The sequence below is a fragment of the Rissa tridactyla genome, chromosome 3 (assembly GCF_028500815.1).
Source record: "Rissa tridactyla isolate bRisTri1 chromosome 3, bRisTri1.patW.cur.20221130, whole genome shotgun sequence".
Lineage (NCBI taxonomy): Eukaryota > Metazoa > Chordata > Aves > Charadriiformes > Laridae > Rissa > Rissa tridactyla.
This window is the reverse complement of record NC_071468.1, coordinates 53,458,486-53,474,492: the sequence shown is the minus strand read 5'-3', so window position 1 is coordinate 53,474,492 and position 16,007 is coordinate 53,458,486.

The window sequence follows — 16,007 nt, the reverse complement described above, 5'->3', positions numbered from 1 at the left end:
TTGGACATGATGTATGTTTACTAGGAAACGAGGAGGTGAGGGGCAGTAGGATTGAGGGATTACAGTGCTTAATAGTTCTTAGAAAAAGAGATTTCATCCCTCATGCTGCCCTTATGGCAGTTAGCTATGAGTCTTTTGCTGAAAGCTTATCTCCCCCACAACTTCTCCAAGGACACTACCAGAAAACCGAGCGTCATGAACGAGGAACAGAGCATTTTTCTTGGCAAAGCTGAGCAGAGAACTTCAGGCCTTGTCTACACAAAGAAGATAAAGGAGGATGTGAATGCAAAGCAAAATGCCTGTTCCTGGCTATCACTTTGTGGGGAAGCTCTTTTCCTGCAATAAAGATATCTTAAACTGAAGATAAGGACTTGGGAACAAGTTACTTGTGGTAAATTAACTGTGAGGACACATCGGCTGCTCCACGTCCTTACTTTAGTGTCAAATACAAGGTCTTCTCCCTCTTTCCTTGGAGGTACTTCCCTTGCATCACTCGGGCACTGCAGGCAAAAAAAAAAACAGGGCAGAAAAAACCCCTCAGGCAGCTGCCACAAAGTAGTTAACTACAGTGTGCTGCAAGTTCAAACTCTTATTTCCCTTGCTCTTACCCACATGTTTTTGGTGTGAGCCATTTAGGGAACCAACTGCAGTAATTCAGGATGAATCTCTCACGCTGAAGGGTAAGAGTGCCTCGGCAGACCGGGGAGCAAAGAATTGCAGAGAACTTACCAGGGCCCTGTGAATGCGTCCCAAAGATGTAGGGGATGGCAGCCAAGACAGCAGGTCAATCCTTGCTTATAGGCATCTCCCATTTCTCCATGGTGGCCAGGTAAGAAGATGGTTCAAGGACCAAGGGTCACACACCCACAAAATAATACTTCTCTTTGTGCATGTCACAGCTTCATCTGGTTGTTTTGGGGTGCATTCAATGAGTCACATTAAAAGTTTTTATTAGGAAAGCAGTAGCCTCCAGTCACAACCAGAATGTGATGATTTTGTTGTTTGCCAGGCAAGGTGGATCCGTGGGGTGCCTTTGCCGCTGTAGGATGGGGCAGGGGTGCTATGGGGCATTTCTGAGGGCACACACCCCCCTGCTGCACCACATGTCCCCACCAGCACTCAGCTTACCCCACCAAGCTGCAGGCACCCACCTGAGGCACCTGAAAATCAGTGGCCAACCCTGTAAAACTTTGTAATTGTTGGGGGGGGATTCACACCTCAGAGGGCAGCTACAGCCTTTAGTGGCTTGTTCTTTTTCCCTGCTGGTCAAGCCCTCTCTGACTTGCCTCCTGCTGAGCTACCACGGGGTGCGTAGGGTGAATTGAAGGAATAACCGGGTTTTCTCCAGTGTTTTGCTTGGTTTGGAGACTATCCCCATGCAGTCTTGTGGCTTGTTTGCAGGGCTCCTTTTGTTACCTGACAGGGTTTCATCAGAGAGAGTTGTGTCCCCTCCATCTTAGTGCACAGGGGGATTAAAGACACGGGACCGTTGCTGCTGCAGTAAAGGAGACAGCATTGTGGCTGAATTTCCAGGGAGCAGAGCCAAAGTGCCACTATTTTCACCCAGACTGGGGAACTAGTGAATTTCAGGCCTCTCTGTGACCTCCTTTGCGTATCATGTTTAATCACTGTGTCCCTGATGTCAATGGGTCTCCGAGCAAGAGGTCAGCACTGAGCTTGACTGTTGGCCCTGGTGTAGCCTCAGTGCAGCCTGCTGCCTCCCTCTCCTTACCCAGTCTTCCATCGGTCCTTTCCATCCCGTTTTTCCCCTGTAAGCAGCTGGCTACACTGTGACACACCACCCACAACAGTCGCGCTACTTTGCTGCTGCTTGACACCCCAGCCATGCAACACTTCTTCCTGGTGCTGATACCTTGGTTTCCTTCTTTTAATGATGTTTGAGGAGAAAAAAAAAAATCTTACTTTGGCAAAGCCCATTAGCCTATGAATAATTGCTCTACTTTGGGCTGTCAGTGAGCAACTGGCTTGTGTCAGCTGCCCGGACAAATAATCTGGGGAACGCTGTAGCTTCAAATTAACTCTATCTGTACACATTTTGAGGTACACTTGCATGAGAATCACAGACCTGGGCTGGAGACCTTCCAGAACTGAATTCTCCCCCACAGTCGCTATGGCTAGAGTAAACAGCAGAATGCCATCCGTGGAGTTTATAAAAGCAGTCTAGATGGGGAGCAGTAACTCTGAGTAGTTTTTCCATGGTGCCAGGGTCCAGGCAGTGTCAAACCCACAGCCCCGTTGCAAGGTTGGGCACTGGCATGATGCGCTGTGGCCCGTAGTCACCTGCTGATGGGCAGCTTCCCGTGGGGACCTGCCTCTCTCACCGCACCAGGCAGCCGGCGGCTGCCTCACTGGTGAGGAGTGTGGCTGCAAGGGAGGAGGGCCAGAGACTTTGCCAGCTGTGGGTGACCATGTCGGCATGCAAAAGGCTGGCTTCTTTTTGGGGACTTTACTGGGTGAATGGTGTACAGCTATAATTGTTTTTTGTGCTTGTGGTGCCCCGGGAGATCATCCCAAATCCTGCTGTCAGGCCCCTGGGAGCACAGTTCGTACTCCACACCAGGCTCGGTATCTATAGCATCGTGCAGCATCTGCCTGCCTGTAAGACAGTCTCGTGGGGCTGTGTCATTCCTGGACCACAGGAGCATCCTTCAGCTCCCTACAGTGCCATGACTGCGGTAAAAAAAAATCTCATGAGCTGACACTTCACATGTGTACGTGCGTGTGTATTATACACAGACTGGCCAGCAGTTGAATAATGTATTTTCAAGTGCTGCTCCTTCCAAGTATCATCTTGGCACACTCCAGATATCTATCTTTCACTTTCAAACCGAAGGAACACTGACTCATCTTGAAAATCTGTCTTACGAAGCTGTGGCTTATGAAAACATGCTCTTCCCAAGGATGCCGCTTTGTTTATCATTTCATGTTGCGGAGATGTGTTGTGGACGTGCAGATCCTACAAAAAAACCCCTCACCTTCTTGTAAGAACACTGCAACTGCTCATCAGATGTGCCAGAAACAAGTACATGCCAGAAACAAAACTTGAAAAGGGCAGGAATCTGCACCACGGACAACGCAGAGGCTCGAGCACTCTGAAGCAACAGCAGCTCTTGTCCTTCTGTTTTTACCCCGCTTTTCAAATGAGTTGATTTAACATAGTGAGATTGTTGTACTTACAGGTAACAATTGTGATTTCTCCTTTGCTGGTCTGTGTACCTGGAGGAGGACCCTGTAACACCCACATCTGCTTAGTTTCAGCTTCAAATCCCTCCTTAAAAATATGTTTAGTTATAGTACTTCCAAAAGACTTGACAGACTTGGGCTGTCTCCCTGTTTCTTCATGCTCTTCCACATCTTTCTAGAGTCATCCCATTCCCCAGCCAGCGGTTAGACCTTTGATGGTTATGGGGCCGGTTTTGATTTGTGTGTGCTCACTGCTACTACTGAGAAGAGAGAGAAAAACTGCTTAAAATAGCAAGATTAAGTTATTTGGGTAGTTCATTAGATGGTCTTTGAGCTATTGGTTCAACAGTGTTACCTGTGCGTCTTTCACGATTCCAATAGTCCTTGCTTTGTACCACCCCGTCGCTCAGGAACTCATTTGCCAACGGGACAGCATTTAATGCACAGAGGTGTGATGGGCTGGGCTGCCACCAGTTGCAGTGGCATTTACAAGTGAGTTACAAAATGATGGCCAGGTCGAGATGTTCAGCTGCGTGTTTGAGGACCTCATCCTGCTGTCCATATCTCTGTGCCATCCATACCTGGTCCTCTGGTTTGGCCTCCACGCTTTGATTACCTACATCTTTGCTGAACAGCGTCTAAGGGAGGAAGACGGTGAGGCAGACCTTGCCAATGAGCTGGGCAGCCCCACATCAGCAATATCTGCTGGTCTCTGCACCTATTCCAGCATGCAGAAAAGAGAAGAAGGGGTTGGCCATGAGCTACACAAAACTTCGGGGCTCCGAGGTGTTGCCTGGGAAGCATCCCCTGTCCTCAGAGAAACTTTAACATTTCAACATTTATTTTTGTTCACGTCAATGAAATGAAAAAACAAAATACTGAAAGGTTTTGTGCAACAAAGTATTCCAAACTGTTTTGGTTAGGAACAGCTGAAACGTAAAGTTTATTTTATAATGTGAGCGTTTACACCCAGTGAAGAAAATGGAATCCAACTTAAAAAACCCACTTGAAATAAAACAGTACGATGCCTTTTAAAACCATTTTGTTGACACTTTGATGAAGATCAGTGCATTCTCCTAAAATATTTCAAGTGTAGTTAAGGCATTTTCCTACTTCAATACTATTCTCTAAAAAACTTTTAACTGTTTTTATCTGACCTAGAACGCTGTCTCTTGCTGCAATTTAGCCATTCACCAGGAGGTGGGGCTCAATGTCTTGTAAGTGAACTAGAATTGGAAGATAATTTTTACAACGTCCTTTGGATTCGAGGGCTTGAAATGTGTTTTCTCTCCCCCCTATTTTACAGAGGAAGTCCTTCTGGATCCGCATGACAGCTCCCCAGGCCATAAAACCTCAAACTTGGGAGGCTTAAATGTTCCCAGCCTGTCTGATCCCAGTGTAATCTGATTGAGCCAAAATATCATAGAATCGTAGAACCTGTTAGGTTGGAAGGGACCTTTAAAGGTCATCTAGTCCAACCCCCCTGCAGTAAGCAGGGACATCTTTAACTAGATCAGGTTGCTCAGAGCCTCATCAAGCCTGGCCTTGAATGTCTCCAAGGATGGGGCCTCCACCACCTCTTATCATCATTTAAGACACATCAAAGTCCAGAATCCTTGTTCCAAGAGCAAGAATCATTGTGACCCTGGAGATGCTACTGACTTTCTTCTGGCAACTAAGCAATGGGAGAGAGAGGAGCATTCACCTCATGTTTCCACCCCAGTCCCAGCAGGAACCGAGCACAGTCCCTATGTACCTGCAGGCAGAAGCTGGTCAGCTTGATTTCTGCGTGGTGAGTCATGACACTGTGCTCCATGCCCCTCTGGGCAATCTTGGTCTCACACAAGCTTCCAAGAAAGCTCTCTCTGGCACCCAAAGCCCTGCTGCCTTGCAGTGGAGACTGCTTCTGTACCAAGGTGTTAACTCCTCAACTGCAATGATTATGCTGCAGTACGGATGGCGTGGACCCAAACCCCACAGTGCCTCAGGGTCGAGTGTCTCCGATATTGAACCGGAATTAATTCTCTGCGAGGCGGCGACAGAGCAGCAGGGGTGGCTGAGGGTGTCAGCCCTGTTGCTAGGACGCTGCACAGCAATGGGCTGCAGCAGAAGGAGCTTTCTCAGTGTTTTCTGCTTAGATACAAAATGTTGCTTAAGTCCACTCTGGGTCATGCCAGGTCATGTTTAGGTAGATATCTGGAAGCTTTGGCTGGCTGCTTTATGGACGTGCTCAGGACCAAGTCTTCATACTGAACAGTACTTGGCTCAAACCACAGCATGTCCCGCAGCTTTCCTCAGCTGTAGTTTGGGAGGAAGGATAGCTGCCTTCCCTGCACACTGCAGGGGATGTTTGACTCAGAACAGCCCTTATTCATGGGCCTCTTTTATGGGTCGCCAGAAAGATTCATTTTGGGTTCAGATATCTTTGGTGCAAGTTCATTTAGATTCTTTTCCTGGAGCACGTGGGTGGGATGAGGCGCTGACACCTCCTCTGTGTGTGAACTTTCTACTGAAATTGGGTGACCAGAGCAGCTGTTCTCTGCAGTGGATCTGCAGATTCGAATCACAGCCACAGAGATGTCTGTTTTGGGTCACACCGACGTTTCACCTAGATCAGTGTCCTGTCTTTGGCAATGGCCAAAGGCTGGTGCCTAGGGAAGGGGATAAGAATAGAGCAAATGTATAGTGATTGTTCCCTACAGTACCCATCCGACCAGCAGTGATTTCCAGCTGAGAAATTTATTGAATTAGTCGTGGTACCTCTACATTTGATAGCCCTCTTAGAGACTTTGAGTGGTTCTAGTGGGCAGTTTTCTTAGCTCCTCTTTGTCCCATAGCTAATTTCCCACCGCCTCAATTTAGAGACACTTTGAAAATTGTTTTGCTCTAATGGACCCATTGGAAATCACTTCAGAGTGGAATGCAACAGATTCCTTTCGTTAGCCATCTATGTGCTGGCTATAATGATTAGTGAAGATTCAGTACTTTCAGTTTTGCACCATCCATCAGCCATTCACTCAAGGCAGCAGAACCTAGGACCAGTGGCCAAAAAATCAACCTATTGAATCAGAATGAGTGGCTCAGTGTCCCCTCATGAAAAAGAAATGAAAAATCATTTTCTGCATATTTTATTTCAAAACAACAGTCTTATCTCCATTTCAATTAGTGTGTTGTTTATTAACAGTGAAGGTAAGTCCCACTGCCTATTCAAAACACTCCTCTCTTTTGCATCCTGAAAAACAATCAATAGACTCATAGCAGTATTGGCACTTAGCAGAAGTTAAGCACAACTAAGAGCGATGTTAACACGGCAAACCCACTTACTCAGGAAGTTCTTGAGACAAATCTGAAACGCAGTGTTCCTGTCTGGCAGCAGAAGACAAATTAAGCATTTTTCTTAGCTTCTAAAATGCATTTAAATGCCAGCGTTCTCATGGGGAAAATTGGTTTCTGAAAAGAATTTGCATCAAAATTATCTTTGTACCCACTTCCCTAGAAAAGAGTTGATTGTCCTTTATTTTCATAACCTCTGTGCCAAGTATCCCAAGTATGAGGAAATATTGAGTCGTGCATCCTATTTGCACCAGCGGTTTCCCTTCAGGCAGCCTCTTCTGCCAGAAAACTGATGCCAGTTCCCCTGGCAGTTCAGTCTGGATGGGGCACCGCCACCCAGTGCAGCCCTGACGCGGAGGTGCAGCAGCTATGGACCTTCTTAATTCTGGTGCTGCCAGAGCCCAGAGGAAGTTGAAGTCTTGTTCTTGTGGCAGTTATACTGCAGGAGAAAAGAGATGAACCCTGCCAAGAAGTACCTACAGGCAGAAAAAGGAAAGACGTACAACAGCCAGGCAGCGGAGACTGCTGAGAAATGACCACAATGTGGTGATGGTTTTTCAAAGCTGAGTGCCTGCGGAGGTAATCTACATTACTTGGAAGTATAAATGTGAAGGGAATTAGTTAAATGTCATCTCCATCCATCTGCATGGACATTCTTGTTCAAACTGAAGATAACTTGGTTGATGTTATTAAGACAGTTTCACTTCACAATTTTCATGAAATACGGTGAATTTTTCTGACTGTCCCAATGTGGACAGGCCATGGTACAACTCCATTTTCCAAGCTGGGGCTGGAGGAAGGAAGGATTGAAGGAAGAGGGGTCATTCTGCTTAGACAGGGTCAGAAACAAGAGAGCAAAGTGCCTCGTTAAAGAGATGAGGCTTGAGCAGAGACCAGCCCTTGTCAGCAACTCGTCACATGCAAAGGTTCTATAAGGGAGAAAGCAAGGCAATGTCAAAGGCTGAAGGATGATAGAGGCTGAGAATGGTCACTTAGGGAAGGTCTGAAAGGTGAAAAGAGAAGCCTTTGATCAGGTGGAGCCAGCAGGTGCTAGGAAGCAAGCGAGCAAAAATAGAGAGTTAAGAAAATGATTTTGAGTAATGCTCTGAAGGGAGTAGGTGCAAGAGCAGACAAAACTGGAAAGGAGGAGGGCTGTGAAACGATGTGAGAAGACATTACAGAATTTAGAGACGCTGCAGAAGATGAAGAAAACTGAGACATAGAAACAGTCATACCCAGAGGAAGGAGGAACTGATGATATACAGGAAAAGGACCGAGGAGACTTAGAGGAAGCTGGTATTGACCCGTCAGGCACTGAGAGCAGTGCTAACGCAGATACCATCATCGCAGTCAAGCAGACCAGTGAGGGAGCAGCTCATGGCAAAGGCGAGATCCGTTTCAGTGAGTTTGAAACGTAGACTACAGCTGCAAGGCAAATCAAGGGAAAAGCGGAAAGATGCCAGATAATCAAATGGGCACCAGTGTGGAGGTGAGAGCTGGCGAGGGTGTGGTTGGGAGGAAATGATGTAATGGAAAGTTAAAGTCCAAGGGAGGTCATCCAAGACTTACCATGGGACAGCAATGCCAGGATGGGGCAGGAAGAAGAGTTGGATGAAGTGGCGATGATGGAAAGAGGGTGAGTAAGAGCAGGGAGTGTTGGAATTAATTAGTAATAATGAGAAGAAACCCCCCCCAGCTTCCCTCCACTTTCCTTGGAGTAGAGGGCTGGACCTTGTTACTAAGAAAGGTGTGGGAGAGAAAAGGAAGGAATAAGAGGATCACAGGAAGAAGAAATGGTGAGATGCTATCTGAGGATGAGGAGTGAAAGGTAAAAAGGGAGGAAATATGATTAGGCAAAGGAAAACTGAGGGAGGACAAAGCGTCAGTTCTGGAGAGGACAGGGAGGTGGGTGCAGTTGGAGAAGACCTTTTAAAAATGCTCCTTTGACTCCAGACTCCGGGCTGCTTGCAATTCCTAACAGAAAGGGAGAGAAATGCAGGTCCCTGACACTCAAGACGTGCCCCCTACAGCTGCAGCGTGCTCAAACCATCGCTAGCTCTTCCTCTGCCAGGCTGAGCTCCATCTCCCTTTGTGGCACCTGGATCCCGACAGTCCATAATCCCAGGCCAGGTGTCTCAAATAATTAAGTACCTTGTCCCTGAAGCAGAGAAAGAACTTCATCAAGGCAAAGCTGAGGGGTAAACCACCCTGGATGACACAAATTGCAGAGAAGAGCTTTGTCAGGGTTGCCCTATGCTGTGTTTCCAAACTGGTGCTTCAAGTACGCAGAGCCACCATGTGTTGGAAAAATCTTTCTCCTGAGGCAGCAGCAGCAGAGCTGTGCCCCTCCCAGCGTGGTGGTCTCGTGTTCAGCGAAGCATCCCCCTTGTTTCCGGGTCGTGGGCAGAGCCGGAGCGTGTTGGCAGCGTCCTCCAGCCCCACCCGGCAGCCCCAGCTGTGCCTGGGGGGGACAAGCTGCGCTCCGAGCTGTCCCCCATGAGATCAGCCAGGCAGCGCCGTGCCACTTTGGGGCCGTCCGTCTGAGCCTACGCGTCCGATGGGGATGGTGACTGCACGTTCAGGGAAACCTTCTTCGGGCGACGAGTCCTAAGAGCCAAATACCAGCAGCGCCTGCCGCCAAGGACTGTGGCAGAAACACCCGGCCCTTGTAGGGCGGCAGGCAGGACGTGGGGCGGGGATCTGGCCTTCCTCATGGCCCTGGTGACAGTCAGACCATTCATGAAGAAATCAGGCACAACCCTTCAATGTTTTGGGGGTCGGCTTATGCAACAGCAGCATTGTTTCCAGCCTCCAGGCTGACATGAAGATTTAGGCAATGGGGCTGCTCGGCGGGAGGGCTCTTGCTGAAGAGGAAGGGGAAGCGCAAACATCTCAGCGCTGCAGGAGACTTGCTGGAAGTGTGTAAGGAACCAGGGGGGCTCCGGCTAATTGCTGTATGCAAAATGAGTGGGAGGCAGGAGGTCGTGGCCAGAACCCCCCTTTCAAGCTGGCATTAAACTGCCCATGCTCTGCGTGGCTCGGAGTGCTTAACAGGTCTGAGTGACACTTTGCCTTCATGTTCATCAGGTAGCATGTTGTAAAGCTCTTTGGGAAAGCTTGACTTTAAAATATATATAACATCAGTTTTTCTTGCAGGGGGGAATCATATTTTTGGGAAGATCTCTTGACCTCAAAAAGTTCCTTTGTTCTTCTCGTCTATCTAATTACCGAAAAGTCATGTCTGGTCAACACTTTTTCAATTATCTGTTTAAGATCTGCAACCACAAATAACTCTAAATATTTTAAGTCTTTGTGAATCACCCTAAAGGTTAGAAATCTTTTGTCTTTCTTCCAAATGTCAGCAGATACACCCACAGTTAATTCCAGGTATTAAATAACACAGGTTCAAAGTCTCCTAAGTCTGCAGATCACCATCTGCATTTTACCATGTTTTCGGGGTACTTTTACGGAGGGATAACATGACCTCAGCGATGTGACTGGCAGCAAATTCATGGGGTCATGCTGTTTAGCAACTGGAAGGATTAGTCTTGACTAGTGAGATGCCTCTCTGCCTTGTAGCTGACAAAATCAAACACTAGTTTGAAATTCATTGCACTGGGTGCCTGCCAGAAAATGCAATGCAATGCAGTTTATTTGAATTCCAAGTGTTCTGAGCAGGGCTGAAGCTGGAGTAAACAATATCCCTAAAAAAACACTGTGAGAGCAAAGCAGTTGCAGTCATTAAGGAAAAAGCAACCCCAAGCCATTGATCAATCTTAGTTTTTTTCTTGCCAAATAGAGACATAACAATAGCCTGCTTTTTTAGCAGAAGGACCTCAGAGAAGGAATATGCTCTACTGCTGTAAAAAAGTAGGGGTGTCTTCTCACTCCCAAGTTTCCAGGAATGACTTTCTTGGAGGTGCCTATTGGGAATGGGCTGTCTCTTGCTCCCTGGTGGAGGAGCAGGGGGAGCATTAGGGAAAATGAGCTTGGACAAGTCTCTAAATCAACAGTGTTTATATGGGTCCAGGAGACATTTATTAGAGTTCCCAACTCTAATAAATGATGAATCCTCTGAGGCTCTTATCATCACGAAGCATGCCTGATCCTCTCACAATCCCTGTGAGTGCCGAGCCTGGTGAGTCCTTTCCTCACAGGACCAGAGCTCCCTGTCCTGGTCCCTGTCCCCATCCCCATCCTGGTCACTGTCCCAGGGCTGGCAGCACAGGAGCTTCCCTGCCATCACTGCTCTGAGCTGCTGGCTGTGGTGTCACCTGGCAAAGAGAAGCAGCGAGTAAGGGCAGCCTCTCCTGTGTCCTCAATGCTCCTAATTCCTGGCAGGGCTGTAGTTCCTGCCGGAGTTAAGCAGTTAAGGAGTTAAGGGCAGGGGGATGAAAATGGGGGTCTAAAAGTCCTAAACTCTCCATCATGTAGCCAGGCTGTGCTGCAGGGCCTGTCCATGCAACTCAGATGCCCTGTACCCCTTGGAGCTGTGATGAAAATCTGTTTATTATTTTCACCAAGTGGCATAGGTCAGGGGTTTGTGTAGAGCCCCAACCTGTATCTCTGCTTAAGGCTTCTTCCAGTGCTGTGTCTTGATGTTACCACCAGCTGCAATGTGGACGCGCAAGAGCCGTGCAGGAACTGCAGCTTTGAAACTCTTATGTGCCTTTCCTGTTCAGTGATCTTCCGTTGTGGGGGGCTCAGTGCAGAGGGGTGAGGCATTTTTTCCTTTTCTAGTAACAGCCAAAGTCATGTTTAACTTGGAAGAACCCATAGTAAGAATGGCCAAGCTGACACACCTTTTGTTAGACTGCTGCTTGCCAAGACAAAGTTTTAGGACTCAATACTTTGTGAAGTTGAAATGGTCTTGAAGGTGGGCAGCCAAGGTTGCTTCTCTCATGATGCCCATCATCAAAGTTCATGTCAGTTCTTCTTTCTCCTGGCAGTTCACAGAGTGTGAACACTGATGTCCAGGCATCACACTGGCAAATGTCCCATACCTCTGGGGACTGTGTGCTTCAGGCAGTCAGCAGCACCTAGGTTTGACAAGCTTCAGGGCTTGCTTCATTTACCCACCTTGCTTTTCATTGAGTTGTCAGTCCCAGAGCTGGTCTCAGGTTTTGTGACACCATGCCAGAGCACAGGGAACTTGTTCTTGAGGCTTTAAATGTAAATTTTGCAAAGGCTTTCATAAGCAGCACTCGTATTCTGCTATTTTATTGCTGACTAGTTGCAGTGTTGAAAGGTGTCTGGTGAAGCAGCAAAGGCTACGACTCTACATGGCGGAATTACTCAGTCTCACCCAGAGATGAGGAATGGGGAATCATGGCATCATATTCTTACACTCACTATTCTGACAAAATCACATTGTAGAGTAACACAGTACTATCTCCATATCCATAAACACTCAAAGGAAAATACTCATTTGCTTTAGAAGTTGAAGCTGTTTAATGGAGAGCAACAGCAACCTCTTGCTGCCACCCACTCTCATCATATCAGATAATTAGTGTCTATATAGGTAGAGTACTGGAAAGAGAAGATGGAGAATCAGGATTTGGAGGCAGATGCTACCATCGTAGCAAAAACTGAGACACTCCTGCTGAGGCAGGCTGATAAAAAAGCGAGAAAAATGACCAAATGAAAGAATCTTAGAATAAGCAGACTAACATAACTAACTTCCGGAGGCGGCAGGCTGGGGTGCCATACCTTCACAAGGCTGCAACCCCACAAGCCCCCAGCTCCCAGCGCGTTCACACTGTAAAACCACTGTCCTGAGCGAAGCGCGTGGTGCTTCCCAACTGCTCTGCTCGTGCTGCTCTGCTTCCTGTGGTTGGCTCAGCCTTTGCCCAAGCCCTCCTGGCTGGGTGGCCTGACCGGCTGTCTCAACAGCCATTTTCATGGGGCTTGCTCTCTGGACCAAGGCACGCTTGCACGGCACGTGCCGGCAGAACTTGGTGTCTGCTTGGGGGAGAAAGTTACAGCTCATGTCGTGGCATTTGGTGCCACAGGGCTGGAAACCAAACCACCCTGCCTTGGCTTTGTGGGAAGGAGGAGCTGCTAAAATAGAGCCCGACAGAAGTAGGGCCAGGCATTTCGCACCTAAAAGTCACAGAATCGTAGAATCATTTAGTTTGGAAAAGACCCTTAAGATTATCGATCGCTGTCATTTTTGTGAGGAGGATGGCATGAAAAAGACACGGTTTCAGACATAAACAACTCAAGAAGCAAGGAGCGCCAGCTCTACAGCTGCCTGAAAAACCTTAGTTGCTCCTTGTTTGTGTGCAGGCATTCTTTAATGACATAATCTCCTCTTTTTTAGTTTTTGTTTAAATGAGTTTACCAGATGGGCACTGAAGAAGTCAGACAGCATTGACATTCATCTGGTAATTTAATTTAACTTAAACAACTTTTCAATTTCTTCTGACAGTTTGTTTTCAACCTGTATCTCGAAGATGAATTGAGTAAATATCCCAAAAAGCTTAATGAACACGGGCCTGAACCATTTCATTATTAAAACAATGGAAATCTTCCTTTTGATTTCAGTGGGAGAATTATCAAAGCATATAAACAGAAGTAATTAACAATTACAGTAAAGAAACTACTTGCATACAAGCGATCACTAGAAGAAGAGGCAAAACTCAGCAAATAAATTACTGATTAAAAGTGATTTGCCCATAGCAAGTATATGTTCTACCTTGTCTTTTTTTAAAAAATGAGCATTTACTTCATGTGATGCAGCTGTCTGTGCTTCTACCAACCTGTGCACATGCTTACACTGAAACAGGACAGCCTGCAAGGAAGAGGGGTGCTTACCAGGTGCTCATAGGAGTTTTCTATGGCTGGCAGGCATTTTCTGGTTCTCTTTCAGCCTCTTTTCTCTCTGTTAGTGGCCTCCAACGGAACTGTGGACGTCAGCCCAAAAGCATTACACGATTAACATGCTTACTGTTTCTGTTCATCTTGAAGTAAAATAGATGCTCAGGTTTATGTATATAAATAATCCTTACACTTTGTGCAGGTTTAACGTTAAACAGATGCAAAATGTTTACAGGACAAGGGTCTCAAATCATTTAAACAGATTTATGCTGAGCGGTGATAGCCATTAGAATAAGCGGTCAGAAACTCCCCTAGCAGTGTTTCATGCAGCATTCCCACTTTCTTGTGCATTAATAAAGCAAATGTCACTGGAATTTAGTGGAAGGCTGCTATGTTTTCACTTGGATCCAAAGCTGTGATTGCAGCTCGTGTGGAAGCTCGCTCTCTTAGATGCTCATCACAGCAGATGTGGCTTCAGCTGCTGGGTGCTGAGCCATGCCTGTTTGGTAGCCCCTGCTGCCACGTCCATACCTGCACTGGTGCTGGGGATGAATCCTGCCTGCTTATGCCCAAGTGAGCTGCAGCCAGCACTCTGGATTGCAGAGGAGAGAAACTCTCTGTATGGAACCCTTGAAGTTGCCTGTAAATATCTGGGCAATTTGGCTTACTAAAGTTCTTCTTTTACATGCCTGCCTCTGTCTGTCTCTTATAGTTATAAACCTACCCCTACAAACTGGTGGGATTAGCATTTTAGCTCAGAGGCTGCAGCTATCTTTCCTTTGCATTAATGACAAACATTCTAGAAGTGAAGAGTGAATAAGTTAATTGGCCAAATGCAAAAAGCTGTTTTGTTAGCTGGTATAATTAGCGGAGCTCAAAAGTGAATGAAAGGAGATGAGGCAAGGAGCTCTGCTAGATTGTGCCAGCTGAGGACCTGCTCCAATGAGTTTTTTAGAAATTCAGCAAGCAAGCTGCTGGTGTGCTGCATCTTCTCTGCTCGGGGATTCTCCAGTGGACAGTGATCATTTGTCTGGCCTCAGTTGGCTGGAAAGAGAAGCATTAGCATAAACAAGAGAGAAAGTATCAGCAACCCCAACTATCCCTTGTCTTGGTTTGAGCTATAATTTAATCAGATGTTACACTGATGCCAGCTGGGCTAATTACAGAAAATGCCTTTCCTCCAAAAAAACAAATTGCACATTACCATGGGAACAACCCCATGCTCATTGAAACATGGCATCTTGGTTGATTCCTGAGTTTATCACATTCTCTCTGGAATTCTGCCTTTCAAATGAAAAACCTTTAAGGCTGCACAGCACGTGCAGGTGAGCAGAGTGGGTAGTTTCATCCAGGCAGGTGGCTGCACTCCTGCAAATTCAATCCTCTGTCTGCCCTGGACGCACTTGCACTGGGTGAGCTGTGAAGAAACAGCTGAGGGAAACATAAAACCTTTCAGATTTGTGAACTCTACGAAGATTCACCGTTTCCAATACATCCATATACCATTTTCCCTCCCGCTGGAAATTGCAGTGTTTTGCCCTTTTCAGAGCTGTTATTTAAAAAGCAGGGAGTGGGTGCGAGCCTGCTGAGCGATGTCAGCTCCCGTGGAGGGTCCCCTGCGTTGCCTCTGCCACCCACAATGAAGCTGGGAGATGGAGGGGCATGCTGAGGCTGTGCCTCCTGCCTTGCCAGGTACCCTCTGCTGCTGAGAGCAGGCTCACACGTCCGTGTCAGGGAGCACTGGCACAGCTACATTGTCCAGTATCTACATCCACTGCAATTCACAAACGGCACCGTGTTCAACAGTACTTTCCTCACACAGAAATGCTCTTGCTACAGATTTTAGGTGGGATTTGGATCTCTGTGATGTTGAGATCCCAGACTCTAATAGAACTTTACCCAGTTCTATTTGATAAAACTTTTGACCCAAACATTCAGATCTCTTGGTTTGGGTGTTTCCCCGCCCCAGCCGTCATACCTTGTTGGTGGAGTTTACTTTCTCTCAGGAATAGCTGCTTCCCCACATGAGAACTGCATATATAATTAACTAGTCAGTGTTCGAGTCAGTCCTTGATTCATAATCCAGAAAAAGCCTTTAAAAGTTGCACTCAGGGTGCAGGTGGCATTTGATGTAGAAGGCTCGCTACGCTCAGCACCCCACTGCATGACTGCTGCTATCGCACTGCAGGCTCCATCCTTGAGGAGGCCCCTCAGGAAGGGCAGAATCAAAGCCAAAGGGGGGGTAACGAAGCAGTGATGCTCAAGCAACAGGGGCAGCATTCAGAGCAATGAGGGGAACAGTGAAAAGTGAGAAGAGGAGAAAGTTACCAATGTTGCTCCTTTCAATGTGGAGACAACAGGCTGCAACAGGCAGCAATATATTGAACGTGTGGTATTACAGATGTGCCTTACCTTGAGCTGTCTGAAACCCTGTCAACTAGAGACTCCTTTTTCATATGCTGCTTTGTTTTTAAAAGCCTCTCCCAGGCTGTAGCAGTCAGGTTCTGGGAGGAAATATTCCAGGAGTGGTGAAAGACAGTCTATCGGAGACCTCCGCAGCTGGGGGCTGGGATGGGCTCCCTTTGCTTGTCACAGCATGCCTATGCTGTCACATAATTTGGCTCCTTGCTTCAGTTCTGGGCTACGGTCCC